The sequence below is a fragment of the Schistocerca gregaria genome, chromosome 1 (genome assembly GCF_023897955.1).
Source record: "Schistocerca gregaria isolate iqSchGreg1 chromosome 1, iqSchGreg1.2, whole genome shotgun sequence".
Lineage (NCBI taxonomy): Eukaryota > Metazoa > Arthropoda > Insecta > Orthoptera > Acrididae > Schistocerca > Schistocerca gregaria.
Genome location: NC_064920.1, coordinates 116403585 through 116423210, shown reverse-complemented (window position 1 = coordinate 116423210; position 19626 = coordinate 116403585). Strand labels below are relative to the sequence as shown.

The following is a 19626-nucleotide window of genomic DNA, read 5'->3' as shown; positions in this document are numbered from 1 at the left end:
CTCGCATCGGTCGTCTGTCGCCAAAGCCCATAATCTCCAGATTTCGCCGCATAGGCCTAAGGGATACAATCTTCGTACGTCCCACATTAATTTCTACAGTTACATAACGAAGTGTTGCTTTTATGTTAGCACTAACAACTCTAGCCAAACGCCGCTGCTCTCGGCGACTGCATTGTCCGTGGTGATAGGTAATGGCTGAAATGTGGTGCTCTCGGTACACTCTTGACGCAGCGGATCATGCAATATTTTTCGAAATGGAATGTGCCACGCTTCTATCTCCACCTCCTATTCCGCGTTTGAAGTCTATTAATTCCCGTCGTGCCGTCTTGATCACATCGGGAACCTTTTCATATAAATCAGCAGGGTACAAATGACAGCTCCGCAAGTGCACAGCCCTTTTATACCCTGTGTATGCGACACCACTGCCATCTGTATATGTGTAATTCGCTATTCCATGACTTTCAGCCTGCCTGAGTGGCCGAGCGGTTCTAGGCGCAACAGTCTGGAATCGCGCGACCGCTGCGGTCGCAGGTTCGAATCCTGCCTCGGGCATGGCTGTGTGTGATGTCCTAAGGTTAGATAGGTTTAAGTAGGGGACTGGTGACCTCAGCAGTTGTCCCATAGTGCTCCGAGCCATTTCAACCATTTGACTATCGTCACCTCAGTGTATGGTTTCACGTCACGACTCCTGACGAAACAGGTAGCGCATGCCCTTCTCACGTGAGAAAAATGAACACTTAAATACTTCCGTGCAGATGCGATCTCTCTTATTTTGTCGCGATGGTAATTTACCTACATCTACATCTACATTTATACTCCACAAGCCACCCAACGGTGTGTGGCAGAGGGCACTTTACGTGCCACTGTCATTACCTCCCTTTTCTGTACCAGTCGCATATGGTTCGCGGGAAGAACGACTGTCTGAAAGTTCCCGTGCGCGCTCGAATCACTCTAATTTTAGATTCGTGATCTCCTCTGGAGGTATAAGTAGCGGGAAGCAATATATTCGATACCTCATCCACAAACGCATCCTCTCGAAACCTGGACAGGAAGCTATACCGCAATGCAGAGCGCCTCTCTTGCAGAATCTGCCGCTTGAGTCTGCTAAACATCTCCATAACGCTCTCACGGTTACGAAATAACCCTGTGACGAAACGCGCGGCTCTTCTTTGGATCTTCTCTTTCTCCTCCGTCAACCCGATCTGGTACGGATCCCACACTGATGAGCAATACTCAAGTACAGGTCGAACGAGTGTTTTGTAAGCCACCTCCATTGTTGATGGACTACATTTTCTAAGGACTCTCCCCATGAATCTCAACCTGGTACCCGCCTTACCAAAAATTAATTTTATATTATCATTCCACTTCAAATCGTTCCACACGCATACTCCCAGATATTTTACAGAAGTAACTGCTACCAGTGTTTGTTCCGCTATCATATAATCATACAATAAAGGATCCTTCTTTCTATGTATTCGCAAAACATTACATTTGTCTATGTTAAGGGTCAGTTGCCACTTCCTGCACCAAGTGCCTACCCGCTGCCTATCTTCCTGCATTTCGCTACAATTTTCTAATCCTACAACTTCTCTGTATACTACAGCATCATCCGCGAAAAGCCGCCTGGAACTTCCGACACTATCAACTAGGTCATTTATATTTATTGTGAACAGCAATGGTCCCATAACGATCCCCTGTGGCACGCCAGAGGTTACTTTAACGTCTGTAGACGTCTCTCCATTGATAACAACATGCTGTGTTCTGTTTGCTAAAAACTCTTGAATCCAGCCACACAGCTGGTCTGATATTCCGTAGGCTCTTACTTTGTTTATCAGGCGACAGTGCGGAACTGTATCGAACGCCTTCTGGAAGTCAAGGAGAATAGCATCTACCTGGGAGCCTGCATCTAATATTTTCTGGGTCTCATGAACAAATAAAGCGAGTTGAGTCTCACACGATAGCTGTTTCTGGAATCCATGTTGATTCCTACAGAGTAGATTCTGACTTTCCAAAAACTACATGACACACGAGCAAAAAACATGTTCTAAAATTCTACAACAGATCGGCGTCAGAGATGTAGGTCTATAGTTTTGCGCATCTGCTCGATGACCCTTCTTGAAGACTGGGACTACCTGTGCTCTTTTCCAATCATTTGGAACCTTCCGTTCCTCTAGAGACTTTCGATACACGTCTGTTGAAGGAGGCAAGTTCTTTCGCGTGCTCTATGTAGAATAGAATTGGTATCCCGTCAGGTTGTGGACTTTCCTCTGTTGAGTGACTCCAGTTGCTTTTCTATTCCTTGGACACTTATTTCGATTTCAGCTATTTTTCGTTTGTGCGAGGATTTAGAGAAGGAACTGCAGTGCGGTCTTCCTCTATGAAACAGCTTTGGAAAAAAGGTGTTTAGTATTTCAGCTTTACGCGTGTCATCCTCTGTTTCAATCATCATCCCGGAGTGTCTGTTTCGAGCCACTTGCTGATTTAACGTAAGACCAGAACTTCCTAGGATTTTCTGTCAAGTCGGTACATAGTATTTTACTTTCGAATTCACTGAACGCTTCACGCATAGCCCTCCTTACGCTAACTTTGATATCGTTTAGCTTCTGTTTGTCTGAGAGGTTTTGCCTGCGTTTAAACTTGGAGTGAAGCTCTCTTTGCTTTCGCAGTAGTTTCCTAACTTTGTTGTTGGACCACGGTGGGGTTTTCCCGTCCCTCACAGTTTTACTCGGCACGTACCTGTCTAAAACGCATTTTACGATAGCCTTGAACTTTTTCCATAAACATTCAACATTGTCAGTGTCGGAACAGAAATTTTCGTTTTGATCTGTTAGGTAGTCTGATATCTGCCTTCTATTACTCTTGCTAAACGGATAAACCTACCTCCCTTTCTTATATTCCTATTAACTTATTCAGGGATGCTGCAACGGCATGATGACTGATTCCCTGTTCTGCTCTTAGAGAGTCGAAAAGTTCGGGTCTGCTTGTTGTCAGTAGGTCCAAGATGTTATCTCCACGAGTCGGTTCTCTGTGAAATTGCTCGAGGTAATTTTCGGATAGTGCACACAGTATAATGTCACTCGATGGTCTGTCCCTACCACCCGTCCTAAACATCTGAGTGTCCCAGTCTACATCTGGTAAATTGAAATCTCCACCTAAGACTATAACATGCTGAGAAAATTTATGTGAGATGTATTCCAAATTTTCTCAAAGTTGTTCTGCCACTAATGCTGGTGAGTCGAGAGGTCGGTAAAAGGAGCCAATTATTAATCTAGCTCGGTTGTTGAGTGTAACCTACACCCATAATAATTCACAGGTACTATCCACTTCTACTTCACTATAGGATAAACTACTAGTAACAGCGACAAACACGCCACCACCGGTTGCATGCAATCTATCCTCTCTAAACACCGTCTGTGCCTTTGTAAAAATTTCGACAGAATCTATCTCTGGCTTCAGCCAGCTTTCTGTACCTACAACGATTTCAGCTTCGGTGCTTTCTATCAGCGCTTGAAGTTCCGGTTCTTTACCAATGCAGCTTTGACAGGTTACAATTACAATACCGATTGCTGCTTGGTCCCCGCATGTCCTGACTTTGCCCCGCACCCTTTGAGGCTGTTGCCCTTTCTGTACTTGCCTAAGGCCATCTAACCTAATAAACCAGCCAGTCCACGCCACACAACCCCTGCTACCCGTGTAGCCGCTTGCTGCGTGTTGTGGAGTCCTGACCTATCCAGCGGAACCCGAAACCCCATCAGCCAATGGCGCAAGTCGAGGAATCTGCAGCCCACAAGGTCGCAGAACCGTCTCAGCCTGTGATTGAGACCCTCCACTCGGCTCTGGACCAAAGGTCTGTAGTCTGTCCTGTCGACGATGCTGCAGATGGTGAGCTCTGCTTTCATCCCGCTAGCGAGACAACGAGCCTAGGACAACATTATACATAGTCGCCGAATTTGAAGCAATAGTCCCGTGAGAAGTGCAGGCAGAGACCACGCGACGTTTCTACCCCAGTGGTCAGTGGAAACACAAGAATGTTTGCCCTTTAGGTCTACATGGGCACTCTAATTCAAATCCCAACTGCTCTCACACGGTACTGGTCAATCAGGTACCACCTCCTAAGTACTGTGTATAGATTTACTTTCGCTCTGCTGCCAACAACAATCATTGTTAGCAGGTGAAACATATGCATAAAGAAACTTTTCTACTCTCCAGTAACTTATAACTTGCATTGTAAATTATGTGAAAAATGTTTCCTAAAAGAAGGATTTTAGTGTGACATATCAAAAGCAGAGAGAACTACGCCAGAAAAACTATGATGCCTTTTATTTGAGTAAAGCGTTATTGATTCTCGCGTTATGACTGATGTTTGTTGCATAAATGCAACCTGAAAACTGATGGTGTTAACACATGCTGAACGTATTGAGATCGTCTCCATTTCAAGACAGGATTTCAAAACGCGTGGGCTCTGTCGCTGACAAGCCGGAAGTTGGACAATCGATAACGGCTGTGGATGAAGTAACATCAGCTACAGTTTTAGCATCGTCTGTTAATAGTCTAGAGCACATAGCGCTGCGGCCACCTATACATCAGTAGAGAATTTTCTCGAAACCTAAAATGATAATGCTCCAATGTCTAACCATTGACGATCCAATTCATCAAGCTCAGTTTTAAGAATGGGTGACAGTCAAACTAGACGAAAACTGTTGTTTCGCCTATGATGCACAATTTACGGATGAAGCTAATTTCAATGTGATCGGAAGGGTAAATAAATTGGATCTTAGTTCCTGGTCAGATGCCAATCTTCACTGGATGCATACATCGAAGGTAAATGGCAGATTGAACGTGATGGTGTATTATCTGCAGTTGGCAGACAAAGATACGCAGCAGTCAATGGTGTATGAAGACGGGACGTTTATAACACTTCTACTGTATCGTGGTGCCTGTAAGGTACCCCTTGGGTTCAGCCAGTTTTATTTCCTTATCTTCCAGTTTTACAGTTTTGTATCGTGTATACAGATATCGTGCAGCGTTCAGTGAGTAAAACGGTGCTGGAGAATGCACACAGTGGGTAGTAAGATCACAGTTCCCACGCTGGCTGAAGGTGCAGATGGCCCAAATGGCGTTGTCAGTGGACAGTGGTGTGAGGCGCTGTGGCTAGAAATGAAAACGAACGTTACGTCAGCAGCGAGGTACGTGTGACAAGCACAGGTGTTCTGCCACGGAGCAAGTAACCTTGCTTAATAAATACCTGCTAGTAAAAGTCGCTATTCCTAAACAGATATTAGGAGAAGACTCCACAGAATATCACGAGGTTAAGTACTAGGTACAGACTACGCGCCATAGACGTCTGTCACCGATAGAATGCCTTCCACGGGAAATTGTTTGTTTTCGGTTAACTCATTATTGGTTGTGTTGATATTTTTAGTTTATGGTGTTTAGTAGATAAATACATCATAATGGCATCCCTTTTGACCGTTATTATAAGAAATATAGCTTCCCGCTTCATCACTTAGAATTACATATGTAGAATATCACGACGGCGCTGCTACTGCTTCTGTGAAGGACATCATCTTCGGGAGTTTCTACGCAAAGCAGGGTCTACCGAGCACCACATGAGGACGAATTGTCTTTAACCTGCAAAAGGCGGATGGAAAAGCACGGCCAGTTACTCTGTACGTATGTTATACCATCCTCTACGGTCTCACGGGCTATACCGAGACATTTCTGGAGGTTTAGCATAAGTGGAGGATCCTTGCATGCCCTGCATCATGACGGGCTAACTCTCCGCACCTGGATATCCAGTTTCTCCGGTGGTCGTAGAGGTCCAGTAGAGTGAGCACCACGTTCCCTGGCCTTAAGTCCATTAGACTTATGTCCATGAGGACGTGTGAAAGGACTTATGTATGCCGTGAAGACCAGAACCCTTAGCAGGTTAGGAACTGGACTGTTTGATGGGAGTGCTCGCACACTGGTACTATTGTTTTAGTCGTTTTGTAGTCGATGACTTTGGTATCTCATATGACCCCCACTCCATTTCAAAATTACTGGCTGCATCCAAGATGGTGGTTCCATAATGGCCGCCATGTTGGTAACATAGCCTCACAGGTTTACCTTCCTTCTGTCACATCATAGTGCTTGACTTAAAATTTATGTTTAATCAACAGTTTTTGTTTTAGAAGTGTTGTTATACCCATGTGTGCCATTCTGTACAGTAATTATCAGAGTCGCGGTAAGTGAGTTCCTACTAAATTAGACTACAGCTACACACTCATTTCAACGCATTCAATTTGCGCAATGTACCTTTTGCTTTGTTCTTAATTTTTTCTGTCGTAAATTTCAGAACTAATATGGTCTCTCTTGATCTCCGCTCTACAAGCTCTCAAAGTGTGTGGGGTGGGATTTAGTAATAAGATATTTACCGTTCCGTACTGGATACGAGTACGAGGGTCGGTCAAAAAGTAATGCCTCCCATTTTTTTTCTACTTAAAAAAATTAAGTTAAGTGAAAAATTTGAATTTGGCGCCATTCCTCAAACCTTCTTCTGCAATCCACTGCAGTAGTAACTTTCTGTGTCAACAGGTGGCAGCACAGCAGAAGTTTGTAAGATGGCCGACATCGATGTTCGTTTGAGACAGCGTTGTGTGATTGACTTCTTGAATGCAGAAGGTGAAACGCCCATACGCATTCATGAAAGACTGAAGAAGGTGTATGGTGTTGTGACAGTGGATGTCAGCACTGTTAGACGATGGTTTCGTCGTTGTAAGGAAGCTGAAGGTCAAACACCGTTGACTGACGAAAAGCGGAGCAGCAGGCCGGTGAGTGCAGTGACTCCACACAACATTCAGCAAGTTGATGACATCATTCGTGGTGACCGTCGGGTGACTGCAGATGAAGTGTGTCGCATTATTTCTTTTAGTAAAGGCAGTGTGATCACGATTATTAAACAATTGGGGTACTCAAAAGTTTGTGCACGGTGGGTTCCAAGAATGTTAACCGATCAGAATAAAGAGGCAAGGAAAACAATAGCCTCCCAACACTTGCAGCGCTTCCGTTTGGAGGGAGATGAGTTTCTGAAAAAAGTTGTGACCGGGGACGAAACATGGGTGCATTTTTTTGAACCCGAATCAAAGAGGCAGTCAATGGAGTGGCGTCACACAAGCTCGCCGAGGAAGAAAAAATTCAAAACTGTGCGATCGGCAGGGAAAGTTATGGCAACAGTTTTATGGGATACAGAGGGTGTGATTCTGGTTGATTTTTTGGAGCAGGGATGCACAATAAATTCTGTTCAATACGTCACAACCCTCAAAAAACTTAAAGCACGTCTTCAGCGAGTTCGCCCAACAAAATCAAAGGCAGATGTTCTTGTTTTGCATGACAATGCAAGACCACACACCAGTCGTCACACCTCTGACGAGATTGTCAAAATTGGATGGGAAGTTTTGCCTCATCCCCCATACAGCCCTGACCTGGCACCATCAGACTTCCATCTGTTCGGGCCACTAAAAGAAGCTCATCGTGGGATTCATTTTGAAGATGAGGAGGCCGTCAAAACATCCGTGCGTCAATGGCTTAGGAAGCAGAGCTGTGATTTTTACCGTGCTGGGATACATGCCCTTGTTCAAAGATGGACCAAAACTGTAGAGATGGGCGGAGATTACATTGAAAAATGACAAAATGATCCTCAATGTTGGGTTTTCAACCTATGTAATTGCATTTAAATTTCCTGACAATTAAACGTAGAAAAAAAAAATAGGAGGCATTACTTTTTGACTGACCCTCGTATAATGTGAAAGAGACGCATGTTTTAAATGTCTCATACTCTACATCAAATTAACTAGTCTTTTCCCTTTATTTCTTTCAGTCTTTGCACTGCTCGGTACAGAGAGTTATCTGTGAACCGGTCGGTTGTGCAGTTATATTGAAACAAATATCAATGAGATGGGAGTGTGACAGAGGGACGCTTAATTCAGAAAAGTTTGAAGGGGTTTCCTTACAACCAAGGAAAAGCTCCAGAAAATCTTGTTCCAAACAGCGGCACTCTCAATTTTTTTTTTAAATTTTGATCTTGAAGGATACGCCACAGACCAGATATGAAGGCCTATTGGGTATGTAAACGGCTGCAAGAAAATGAAGTCAGTGACTTGCTGAACTTGTGTTTCAGTGACCTCACATAATATCAAGTTAACTAAAAATGATAAATTATCAGTACTTAATGCACAGTAAAAAAACTCACACATTGCATACAACGTAAAGAACAAAGCAGTTAGCGAAGTAATTTAAATTCAGGAATTCGCTGCAAATGCTGAAAACGGCCTATCAGTGAGTTAAATGTCCATCACACATCACAAAATGGTTCAATATATTGAATTTCTCGCAAGTTTCAGGAACGAATGATAACTTCAGAGCAACCCAAATTCCTTCCTTCGTATCCAGTACGGACGCGGCAGGGATGAGGCGCCATTATATATTAGCTACCTGATGCGAAGGTAGCTGGTTTGACTTCAGCGACTGTGTCGTTATCTACCCAGACGTTTCCCTATTCTTCCTCACAAGACAATACCAAAAAACTTGATTTCACTCTTCAATATATTGATGTATGGACACACAACGCAGTGAAACGAGTCCTTGTAAATCACTTCAAGCTTCGTCATTTGATGGTTGAAGACTGTCTAGCATGTTGCCAGAATCACTACATTGTTTTGTTCAGATGGCTGCATAAATGAAATACCACTGATACGGAACATTTGAATCTCGTGTATAGTATTTCTGGGAGGAAGTAAACATGTAAAATAGTGTAACACTGCTACTCTTGGGTTACTAAGTCGCATCTATTATTAACGAACGTTGCAACTGATCGAAACAATTGATCTAATGGATGAACCTCGTCTCTCAATTCTTCAAAAGACTCGTAAAATAGCCGACTGACATTTACAACCACATATAAGCTTAAAGTTAAGAACTGTCAAGAAAGATACGTCAACATTTTTTGTCCGCAGAAATACGAGGAGCGTCTTGCTATATTACAAAGCCTGACCTCAGCGATATGAGACCCGGCGCTCACAGCAATAAAACTGTCAGTAGGAACTAACATGAAGCCGTCAGCAAATACTTTTTTCCTCTTCTTTTGTAATCGTAGAATGTCTAGTCCTCAAGAAGTTCAAGAGAGACCAAATCACTTTTCTCATTAACGACAAGCAACAATTACGGAAAAATCAAAAACTACCTTGCAGAAGCTGAACCTGTTGAAATGAAGACGTAGCAGCAATATAATTTATAGCGAAGGGAACGCTCTCTGGAAAATTGTGTGGAGTACAATCGATAGTTAAGGCAAATAAAAAGGTTTTGGATTCATTGACGTAGCTGAGCGGGAAGGTCTCGAAGAGGTAAAGTGAAAACCCCGATTTGAACCTAATGAATGTCAACGATCTTTTCACTGGACAATTCGTTGAGCTAGTTAAAAATGCAGTTGCTACTATGACGATGTCTCCAGTTAAACAACGTCCTGTTCTGAACATTTTATAACAAAGTAGCAGATGATATTGAAATAATTCCAGGACGGCCAAGAGCAATGAAAGAACCCTTTAAAAGTATTGAGAGAGCTGCAGGAAACAGAATCCAACAGCTGAGAAAGAAAAATAAAGTACACTGCCAGAAAAAATTAGTACACCGTTTTTGGGGATTCTAATTTATTAAAGATTTTTGTACAACAGTACATATGGAATACATGAAATGATTACTTTACAGATCAATAGTAGATGATGTTCTGAGATATTAGGTATCGACCCATGCTGAAACACCCATATTAGTACGTGGTGTGGCCTACGTGGGCAACAAAAGCAGGCTCTGACTATGCCATCCAGTCGATCGTAGAGATGGCAAATACTGTATTGGGATACGTTTCGTCATGCCTGCCTGCTCGACCTGTTCATGTAGTTCTCTAAGGGTTGTTAATTGACCAGTCGCAAGACTCACTTCTCGTTCCATCACATTCCACAAGTGGTCCACTGGAGACGGGTCCGGGCATTGTATTGGCCAGGGAAGTTGCTGCGTTTTGCATAGTACCCTGAGTTCCACGGGCAGTGTGCGGGCGAGCATTATCATGTTGGAACAACGCTTCATCTTCCTATTGGAGGGAAGGTAAAAGAACGGAACGAAAAACTGCGCGTACTGTGCACAGGTTAGCGTCCCATCCAGAAACACCAAAGGTGATCGAAGTTGTAGCTTATCACACGCCAGGCAATAAGGCATCCAGACGGATCAGTGTGTCTCGAGTGTATGTCCTTTACGGCACAGAGCTCACCAAATCTGCGTCATACGCGCAAACGACCATCACTTGCGTGCAGGTAGAATCTACTTTCGCCGCTGAAGACCACGGTGTGCCATTCCATCTTACAAGTGATCATCTGGCAGCATTAATCGAGCCGTGCGCATCCATCTTGTGACGTGAATGGAAGGTGGGCTAGAGTAGTGCATGTTCGTAATCATACTGCTAATAACAACATTACGTGTTGACACCCTGGACTCACAAGCAATCTTACGTGTGCTGTGATGGCTATACGATCAGCCACTGCTGTCCTTACAATACCATGATCCTGGCGGGCTTCTGTGATGGTTGTACGTCCAGAAACTCGTCGACGGGTGTGAGAATGTTCACGTGACCACTGATCGTTGCAAAACTGACACGGCATTTCCAGCTTGTATGGCAATTATGGCAATTCTCTGAAAGGATTATCCCATCACACGGAGGGCCACAGTTTGACTCCTTTCAAACTCATTAAGTTGATGTAGGAAGCATGACTGCCATCCTGTGGCATGGTTGCCAGCTTGCTTCACCCGTTTGCACCATACTGACCCCTCTGGTTGTAAGCATTCCCTATTAGAGGGTAGACAAATATGGCATTACTATGCCATTACGCTGTTTGTTGACGGACTAGGTTGAAACCATTGTCAATTCATCTCCCTAGGTGGCATATGCCATCATCGGAACACAATCGACGTCATCTTTCCAGTGCACTATTTTTTTCTGTCACTGTGTGTACGTGCAGCTATGAAATATCGTACTAATGAAACTTTCATAAAAATGGATTCATATTCATTAATTCTTTTTAGTTAGCGTGTGTAGTCCAGAAACGACTGTTGCTGAGGGGAAATACAAGTATCTACTTGTAAATAAGAAACATTATCCTAATGCAACTTCATTCGTAGAAATGTGATAATACAAGTTTAATGGTAGGCGTAGTTTGAAAACGACTGTTGTGCACCAAAGAGTGCTACCGTGGCCTTAGAAAACAATTGAAGTTTAAGCGACTGTTGATGAAAATTTAGTTAAGAGTATAAGGTTTTAGTAAGGTCGGTGTAAATACAAGTTGCTGAAACATGGACATGAGGGAGATACGATGGGACGCAGTTTGGCGCTGCAGTCTTGGACTGTGCTACTGGTCCCGGCGGAGGTATTAGTCCTCCTCGGGCATGGGTGTGTGTTTGTCCTTAGGATAACTTAGGTTAAGTAGTGTGTAAATTTAGGGACTGATGACCTTAGCAGTTAATTTCCATAAGATTTCACACACATCTGAAAATTTTTGAACGCAACTTGACGTGTTCGAAAGAAGGATTTTGAGGCCAATTTATAGGGCCATTGGAACAACATGATTTGTGTTGGAGGCGATTCATCTCGGACTTATACAAACTATTTAATGAGCCAGACATTGTCAGATGCACAAAGATTACATGGCTGCAATGGGGATAACATGACAGAATAAGACGTTACTGAACGTAGTGCCTGTAGGAACTAGAAGAATTGGAAGATCAAAGATAAGGTAAGGTAAATGTGTCAGAGAGGACAAAGTTGACAAAGGGCTATCGTGACAATGTTGATGATGACGATGAAAATGGCAGCATTTTGATTTGCAACTTTACTGAGGTGAATGCGTTGTTGTTGCGGTCTTCAGTCCCGAGACTGGTCTGATGCCGCCCTCCATGCTACTCTATCCTGTGCAAGCTTCTTCATCTCCCAGTACCTACTGCATCCTACATCCTTCTGAATCTGCTTAGTGTATTCATCTCTTGGTCTCCCTTTACGATTTTTACCCTCCACGCTGCCCTCCAACACCAAATTGGTGATCCCTTGATGCCTCATAACATGTCCTACCAACCGATCCCTTCTTCTGTGCCACAGACTTCTCCCCAATCCTATTCAATACTTCCTCATTAGTTATGTGATCTACCCATCTAATCTTCACCATTCTTTTGTAATCTGAGGTGAATATCTAACTAAATTGTGTTCGACTTGAGAAGTGGGCTTAAATTATCCAACTTCGATCACTCAATTGTTAGATTTTGTCTCTTAATTCACGTATTACTTTTGAAAATTCCTGAGTACGAGGGCAAATCATCTTCTCCAAACGATTTGCAAGACCAGTAATTTTGATAAATTTGGATTCAAATTTACTGGTAACAAATAACCAAATTGCATTATGGCATTTCTGATAGCAGATTGTTATCTTTTAGAGAGAGGGAATGAAACATTCTGGAAAAGTTGATAACACGATCATAATCCCAACGGTATCATTACGTTAATACTGTGTTAGACCCAGACAACATGTGTATTTCAGCACGAACAAGAAATTAGAGGACATTTGGATATTCCCGTGACGAACTTCTAGGACTTACAGCGGAGAGTCTGAACATTATACACTCCTGGAAATGGAAAAAAGAACACATTGACACCGGTGTGTCAGACCCACCATACTTGCTCCGGACACTGCGAGAGGGCTGTACAAGCAATGATCACACGCACGGCACAGCGGACACACCAGGAACCGCGGTGTTGGCCGTAGAATGGCGCTAGCTGCGCAGCATTTGTGCACAGCCGCCGTCAGTGTCAGCCAGTTTGCCGTGGCCAACGGAGCTCCAACGCAGTCTTTAACACTGGTAGCATGCCGCGACAGCGTGGACGTGAACCGTATGTGCATTTGACGGAAGGTGCACGTGCCCGTCGTCTTGGACCGGACCTCAGCGATGCACGAGTGCACGCCAAGACCGTAGGATCCTACGCAGTGCCGTAGGGGACCGCACCGCCACTTCCCAGCAAATTAGGGACACTGTTGCTCCTGGGGTATCGGCGAGGACCATTCGCAACCGTCTCCATGAAGCTGGGCTACGGTCCCGCACACCGTTAGGCCGTCTTCCACTCACGCCCCAACATCATGCAGCCCGCCTCCAGTGGTGTCGCGACAGGCGTGAATGGAGGAACGAATGGAGACGTTTCGTCTTCAGCGATGAGAGTCGCTTCTGCCTTGGTGCCAATGATGGTCGTATGCGTGTTTGGCGCCGTGCAGGTGAGCGCCACAATCAGGACTGCATACGACCGAGGCACACAGGGCCAACACCCGGCATCATGGTGTGGGGAGCGATCTCCTACACTGGCCGTACACCTCTGGTGATCGTCGACGGGACATTGAATAGTGCACGGTACATCCAAACCGTCATCGAACCCATCGTTCTACCATTCCTAGACCGGCAAGGGAACTTGCTGTTCCAACAGGACAATGCACGTCCGCGTGTATCCCGTGCCACCCAACGTGCTCTAGAAGGTGTAAGTCAACTACCCTGGCCAGCAAGATCTCCGGATCTGTCCCCCATTGAGCATGTTTGGGACTGGATGAAGCGTCGTCTCACGCGGTCTGCACGTCCAGCACGAACGCTGGTCCAACTGAGGCGCCAGGTGGAAATGGCATGGCAAGCCGTTCCACATGACTACATCCAGCATTTCTACGATCGTCTCCATGGGAGAATAGCAGCCTGCATTGCTACGAAAGGTGGATATACACTGTACTAGTGCCGATATTGTGCATGCTCTGTTGCCTGTATCTATGTGCCTGTGGTTCTGTCAGTGTGATCATGTGATGTATCTGACCCCAGGAATGTGTCAATAAAGTTTCCCCTTCCTGGGACAATGAATTCACGGTGTTCTTATTTCAGTTTCCAGGAGTGGATTTTGTATAGGCATCCATGTCCGGAAAAGTTCCGTTCTATGACGATTTCACTTAAGATGTTTAACTTATCCACTACTGCTTCAGGAACTGAATTTGGCGTGATGCAGAGCATTTATTAAGTAACATTACGAAAGGAAACATGACGAGACACCCATTTATAACTTAAAAACATTTCTTTGAATTAACAATTAAAAGTGATGTGTTTGCTTTATTCCAAAACAAAAAAGACCCATTATAATGTACGTACAGAATAGTACTGATGCGTTATAACACTGGCTCGATGTGCACCCCACAGACAACATTAACATAGATATTATATTTACGGAGCATTTTCTGATACACATTCACCGTCCCACTTGGTGTTTCTTCATGTTGTAGTGCAGCGACCGGAACTCGTGCCAGCAGATCTTCTCTGTCTCCACAGGAGTCTCCTAAATTAAACTTTCCACCAGCCCCACAGGAAGAAGTCCATAGCACACATCTTATTGCATACCTGGACGTTGGCCGGAGTGGCCGTGCGGTTCTAGGTGCTTCAGTCTCGAACCGCGCTACCACTACGGTCGCAGGTTCGAATCCTGCCTCGGGCATGGATGTGTGTGATGTCCTTAGGTTAGTTAGGCTCTAGGGGACTGATGGCCTCAGATGTTAAGCCTCTTAGCGTTCACTGCCATACCTGGACAAGTAACTCTGAGATTTTTCTCTTCCTCTTAGCAAATGTGGACGCGTTACACATAAGAACTGAAATCGTTGTAGAACGGAAACGATACATTTCCGGACATGTATTTCTATTCAAAATATTATGTACTCACTCCCTTCTACAACTCCTAGAAGTTTGCAACCGTATTTTCTATATACACTACTGGCCATTAAAATTGCTAAACCAAGAACAAATGCAGATGATAAACAAGTATTCATTGGGCGAATATATTATACTAGAACTGATATGTGATTACATTTTCTAGCAGTTTGGGGGCATAGATCCTGAGAAATCAGTACCCAGAACAACCACCTCTGGCCGTAATAACGGCCTTCATACGCCTGGGCATTGAGTCAAACAAAGTTTGCATGGCGTGTAGAGGTACAGCTGCCCATGGAGCTTCATCACGATACCACACCACAGTTCATCAATAGTAGTGACTGGCGTATTTTGAACAGCCAGTTGCTCGGTCATCATTGACCAGACGTTTTCAATTGGTGAGAGATCTAGAGAATGTGCTGGCCAGGGCAGCAGTCGTACATATTCTGTATCCAGAAAGGCCCGTACAGTACGTGCAACATGCGGTCGTGCATTATCCTGCTGAAATGTAGGGTTTCGCAGTGATCGAGTGAAGGGTAGAGCCACGGTCGTAACACATCTGAAATGTAACGTCCATTGTTTAAAGTGCCCTCAATGAGAACAAGAGGTGACCGTGTAACCAATGGCACCCCATACCATCACGCAGGGTGATACGCCAGTATGGCGATGACGAATACACTCTTCCAATGTGCGTTCACCGCGATGTCGCCAGACACGGATGCGACCATCATGATGCTGTAAACAGAACCTGGATTCATCCAAACAAATAAAATGACGTTTTGCCATTCGTGCACCCAGGTCCGGTCGTTGAGTACACCGTCGCAGGCGCCCCTTCTGTGATGCACCGTCAAGGGTAACCGCAGCCATGGTCTCCGGGCTGATAGTCCACGCTGCTGCAAACGTCGTCGAAACATTCATGCAGATGGTTGCTATGTTGCAAACGTCCCCATCTGTTGACTGTGGGATCGAGACGTGGCTGTACGTTCCGTTACAGCCATGCGGATAAGATGCCTGCCATCTCGACTGCTAGCGAGACGTGGTCGTTGGGATCCAGCACGGCGTTCCGTATTACCCTCCTGAAACCACCGATTCCATATTCTGCTAACAGTCATTGGATCTCGGCCAACGCGAGCAGTAATGTCGCGATACGATAAACCGCAATCTCAAAAGGCCACAATCCGACATTTATTAAAGTCGGAAACGTGATGCTAAGCATTTCTCCTTCTTACACGAGGCATCACCACCGGCGCTAAACTTGTGTGAATGCTCTGAAAAGCTAATCATTTGCATATCACAGCATCTTCTTCCTGTCGGTTAAATTTCGCGTCTGTAGGACGTCATCTTGGTTGTGTGACAAATTTAATGGCCAGTATTGCAATAAAGAAAACGTTCATAATGGAACGAAATCGTCAAATGGGAAAACAACGTTGCGAGTTCCCCAAGGGACAGTCGTTGGGGTATCACTAGTGGTTAACGTCGCAAGTTTCGAGAAGTTCTTCACAAACGATGTATTCGTATTTAGGAAAGTTCCAAACGTAAGGGACAACCCTAAATTAAGTTTGAGCATCCGACTGGAGTAGGCCACGGTGGAACGACCAGAAGAAACCGGTGACAATGATAACTAATGACAGATATCAGGCTGAGATTCACTGTAGAAGTCCCAAAGAAGTCGAGCTCATCCACCAGAGATGTGGATCATAGTTTTCTCATTTGACTGATTCCTGAATACATTTATTAGTACGGGACTTTTACCAGATAGGATGAAATGAGCAAATGGACAAGATACAAAACAAAGGAGAATTCTTTTTTTTTTAGCGCGAGAACGTTTCGGAGCTACCCGTTAAAACTGTGAGAACGTGAAGCCACTTTCGTAGCTGTGTGGCTTGGCAACGATCACCGCACTTCCTGCTCTGAGCGCGCCTAAAGCATTGAATCCATCTTCTACTACAGCTGTGATTCGACTTTGTCTTCACGACTACGGTTAAAAACAGGTAGGAAAAGCACAACTCTACTTAAAAAAACATTCGACCGCAGACTCAGCTAATCGTGATTTGATTAAGACCCACAGATAAATGAACAACGATGCTTACACGTTTGAACAGGAGCACTAAAGTAGGCGTGCAAACTGTCTCAATACAAGACAGTTACTGTTGGAATAGAAGACAATGCCCGTCAGTCAACAGAAACCACATCCACACAGGCAATGAGAGGACACAATACGAAGAAATAAAACAGCTCGGAATGATAATTGTGATGATGTGACTGTCGCAACTAGAGAACAACAAGATAATGAAACATTTCTGTGACTAATTTACCATTTGTTATCGATCCTTCGCTCAGGTGAACCGTCTCGACACAACGCGTAAGCCGGCCGGTGTGGCCAAGCGGTTCTAGGTGCTTCATTCTGGAACCGCGCGACCCCTAACGGTCGCAGGTTCGAATTCTGCCTCGGGCATGGATGTGTGTGATCTCCTTAGGTTAGTTAGGTTTAAGTAGATCTATGTTCTAGGTGACTGATGACCTCAGATGTTAAGTCCCATAGTACTCAGAGCCATTTTGGACCACAACGCGTAAAACGTAGGACCATGTCGTCTGGAATCTGACTGTACCAGCGAAGGAAATACGCCTTGACAGCTGAAAGTTCTCGACTTTCAGGTGTTTCTGGGGTTATTTAAAACCTCTGGTTTCGAAGGAAAGGGCCGATGGTGCAGAGCGCGTTACTTTCAAGTGGTCATTTGAAGAGTTTTGGGCTGGCTGCTTAGTTGCATTAAGATGCCACACGCTGACTTATTCTAACTACCGTAACCGCACCTATGGCTCGTTGCTGGCGTGTACATGGGCAGAAGGTTCAAGTTAGGCACAAACGGTTTTCTAAAGCAGGACAACGCCATCTTAGCGAAAATTACGAACTTCTAAATTAATGCATTTACTACCACTAAAATTATGGATAATACATCTACATTGGCGTATCATTACTGTCTACTTAGTATGTCTCAGTCGCCCTCGAAACACACACACACAAAACCACGCAAAACACTATAGTCAAAAGAAATGAATGCCACTACTATTCTCAAGGGCTAATTAACGTAATTCTGCTTTGGCGATGTAGTTTGCCACCACTGGGGAACATTGCATCACAATAGCTCACGGAAACTGCATCCTTGGAAGCCAAAGGTCGTGCTGTCCTATCAGTTCGTGGCTTTGGATTTCATTTGATAGGCTCTTTACGCTCCGCAGAACTACCACTAGTTTAGACCATTACGTTCTATTTAGTTGTAGTCTGTACACGTAAGGCACTGTCAGAATTCCGAGAGCATAATTCGTAAGAACAGTCACTCACCAAATTACTTCTTCTCAGATACGTCACACGAAATGATCATGATGCGAAAAATGACAGAAACTGCCGCAGAAATTGCCGACAGTCGTTCACCCCAGGAAAGTGGAAAATTTATAGTCTATCCATAAGTACTATCCACCACAAGCCGCACAGTAGCCTGCGGAATACTGAGGTAGATGCAGATGTAAATTCATGAAATATCAGTTCAACAATTTGCTGAAAGAAATTACCTTACTGAAGTATCTTCTAAATCAAATAAGTGACCAGACCCAAAGGGAAATGCAAAAAAAAAAAAAATCTTTCTGGTTCTTTACAGAAACTACACAAAGAAATACTTTTCATAGTGTGAATGCGTGGTTTGTGGTCTTCCGGACGTGTCCGATAGAACAGACACCACGCATCCATGTAACTGATTCGTCTCGATGAGCAATGGATCCACCTTCTTCACTGCGGATGCACAAGTACGTCCGACGTCCTGCTGGAATCTCAGAGCATGGAGGACATGAACCGGTAATTTGGTAGGTGGCGCACAGTGGCAGTGTAGGTAGGTCATGAGGCATGCAGAGATAGTCCGCGCAGATACGATGAAAATTATATGTCCGCGTGGGGCAGTGGTTAACGCAATTGCCTAGAAAGCAGGAGATCCTGGGTTCGAATTCCGGTGCGGCACACATTTTCTCTCGTCACCGTTGATGCCGCACAAAGTCCTGATGCAGATGATATCAATAGTCCCTTCCCTTTCCGTTCCTTTCTCCCCTCTCCTCTTTCACTTTAAATCATATCTTTCATCGACTGATACATTTCTTGTATGTCCTTTGATATATAGAGCCAAATTCTGTCCAATTGGAGCGACAGATCGTCAAAATTCCGAGCTGGTTGGAAGGCCCAGCCCATAATGCTCCAGACGTTCTCAATTGGGAAGAGATTCGGCGACCTTTTGCATCATGGTAGTGTTTGTCAATCACGAAGATAAGCAGTAGTAGCTCCTTCTCAAATGTAACCCCTGGATGACTCACCATGAAGGAAAACAAAAGGGATGTACAATATCTTCGACATACTGCAGGGTCTAAGAGTAATGCAGATGAAACCAAAGGGGTCCTGCTACGAAGAGAAATGGCTCCCTACGCCATCACTCATGGTTATCGATCTGTATGGCAGATGATAGTCAGGTTGGTTCCCTAGCTCTATGGAGCGCTCCAGAATGGCTTTGCCCTTGAAACTCCTTGAGTAGAGTAGAAATTTCTCCAGTGACCAGTCGTGCTTAGAATTCAGCTCCAATGACCACCTAAGGTTTGTCTGGAGAACCCCCTAACTGCGGTGAGATGCCAACCTTGATAGTTGCCTACCATACGGTTAGTCAACGAGGACTGTTGGTCATGGGTGCCATTTAATTTCATGGCAGGATCCCTTTGGTAGTCATCCGGGGCACCCCTCCAGCGCAGCGATAGGTCGACGATATTCGACGCGGTGGGGCAGTGGGTGGAATAGTTGTTTAAATATTC

The 19626-nt window shown here is 44.6% G+C and overlaps 1 non-coding gene across 1 annotated transcript; it reads left to right on the top strand.

Annotated features, from left to right (window-relative positions):
• The first annotated feature begins 468 nt into the window (after positions 1-468).
• Trnas-gga (transfer RNA serine (anticodon GGA)) lies at positions 469-552 on the top strand. The gene is given in 2 exon segments: positions 469-508; positions 518-552. It is a non-coding gene; the product is annotated as a tRNA-Ser (tRNA).
• The last annotated feature ends 19074 nt before the right edge of the window (positions 553-19626 follow it).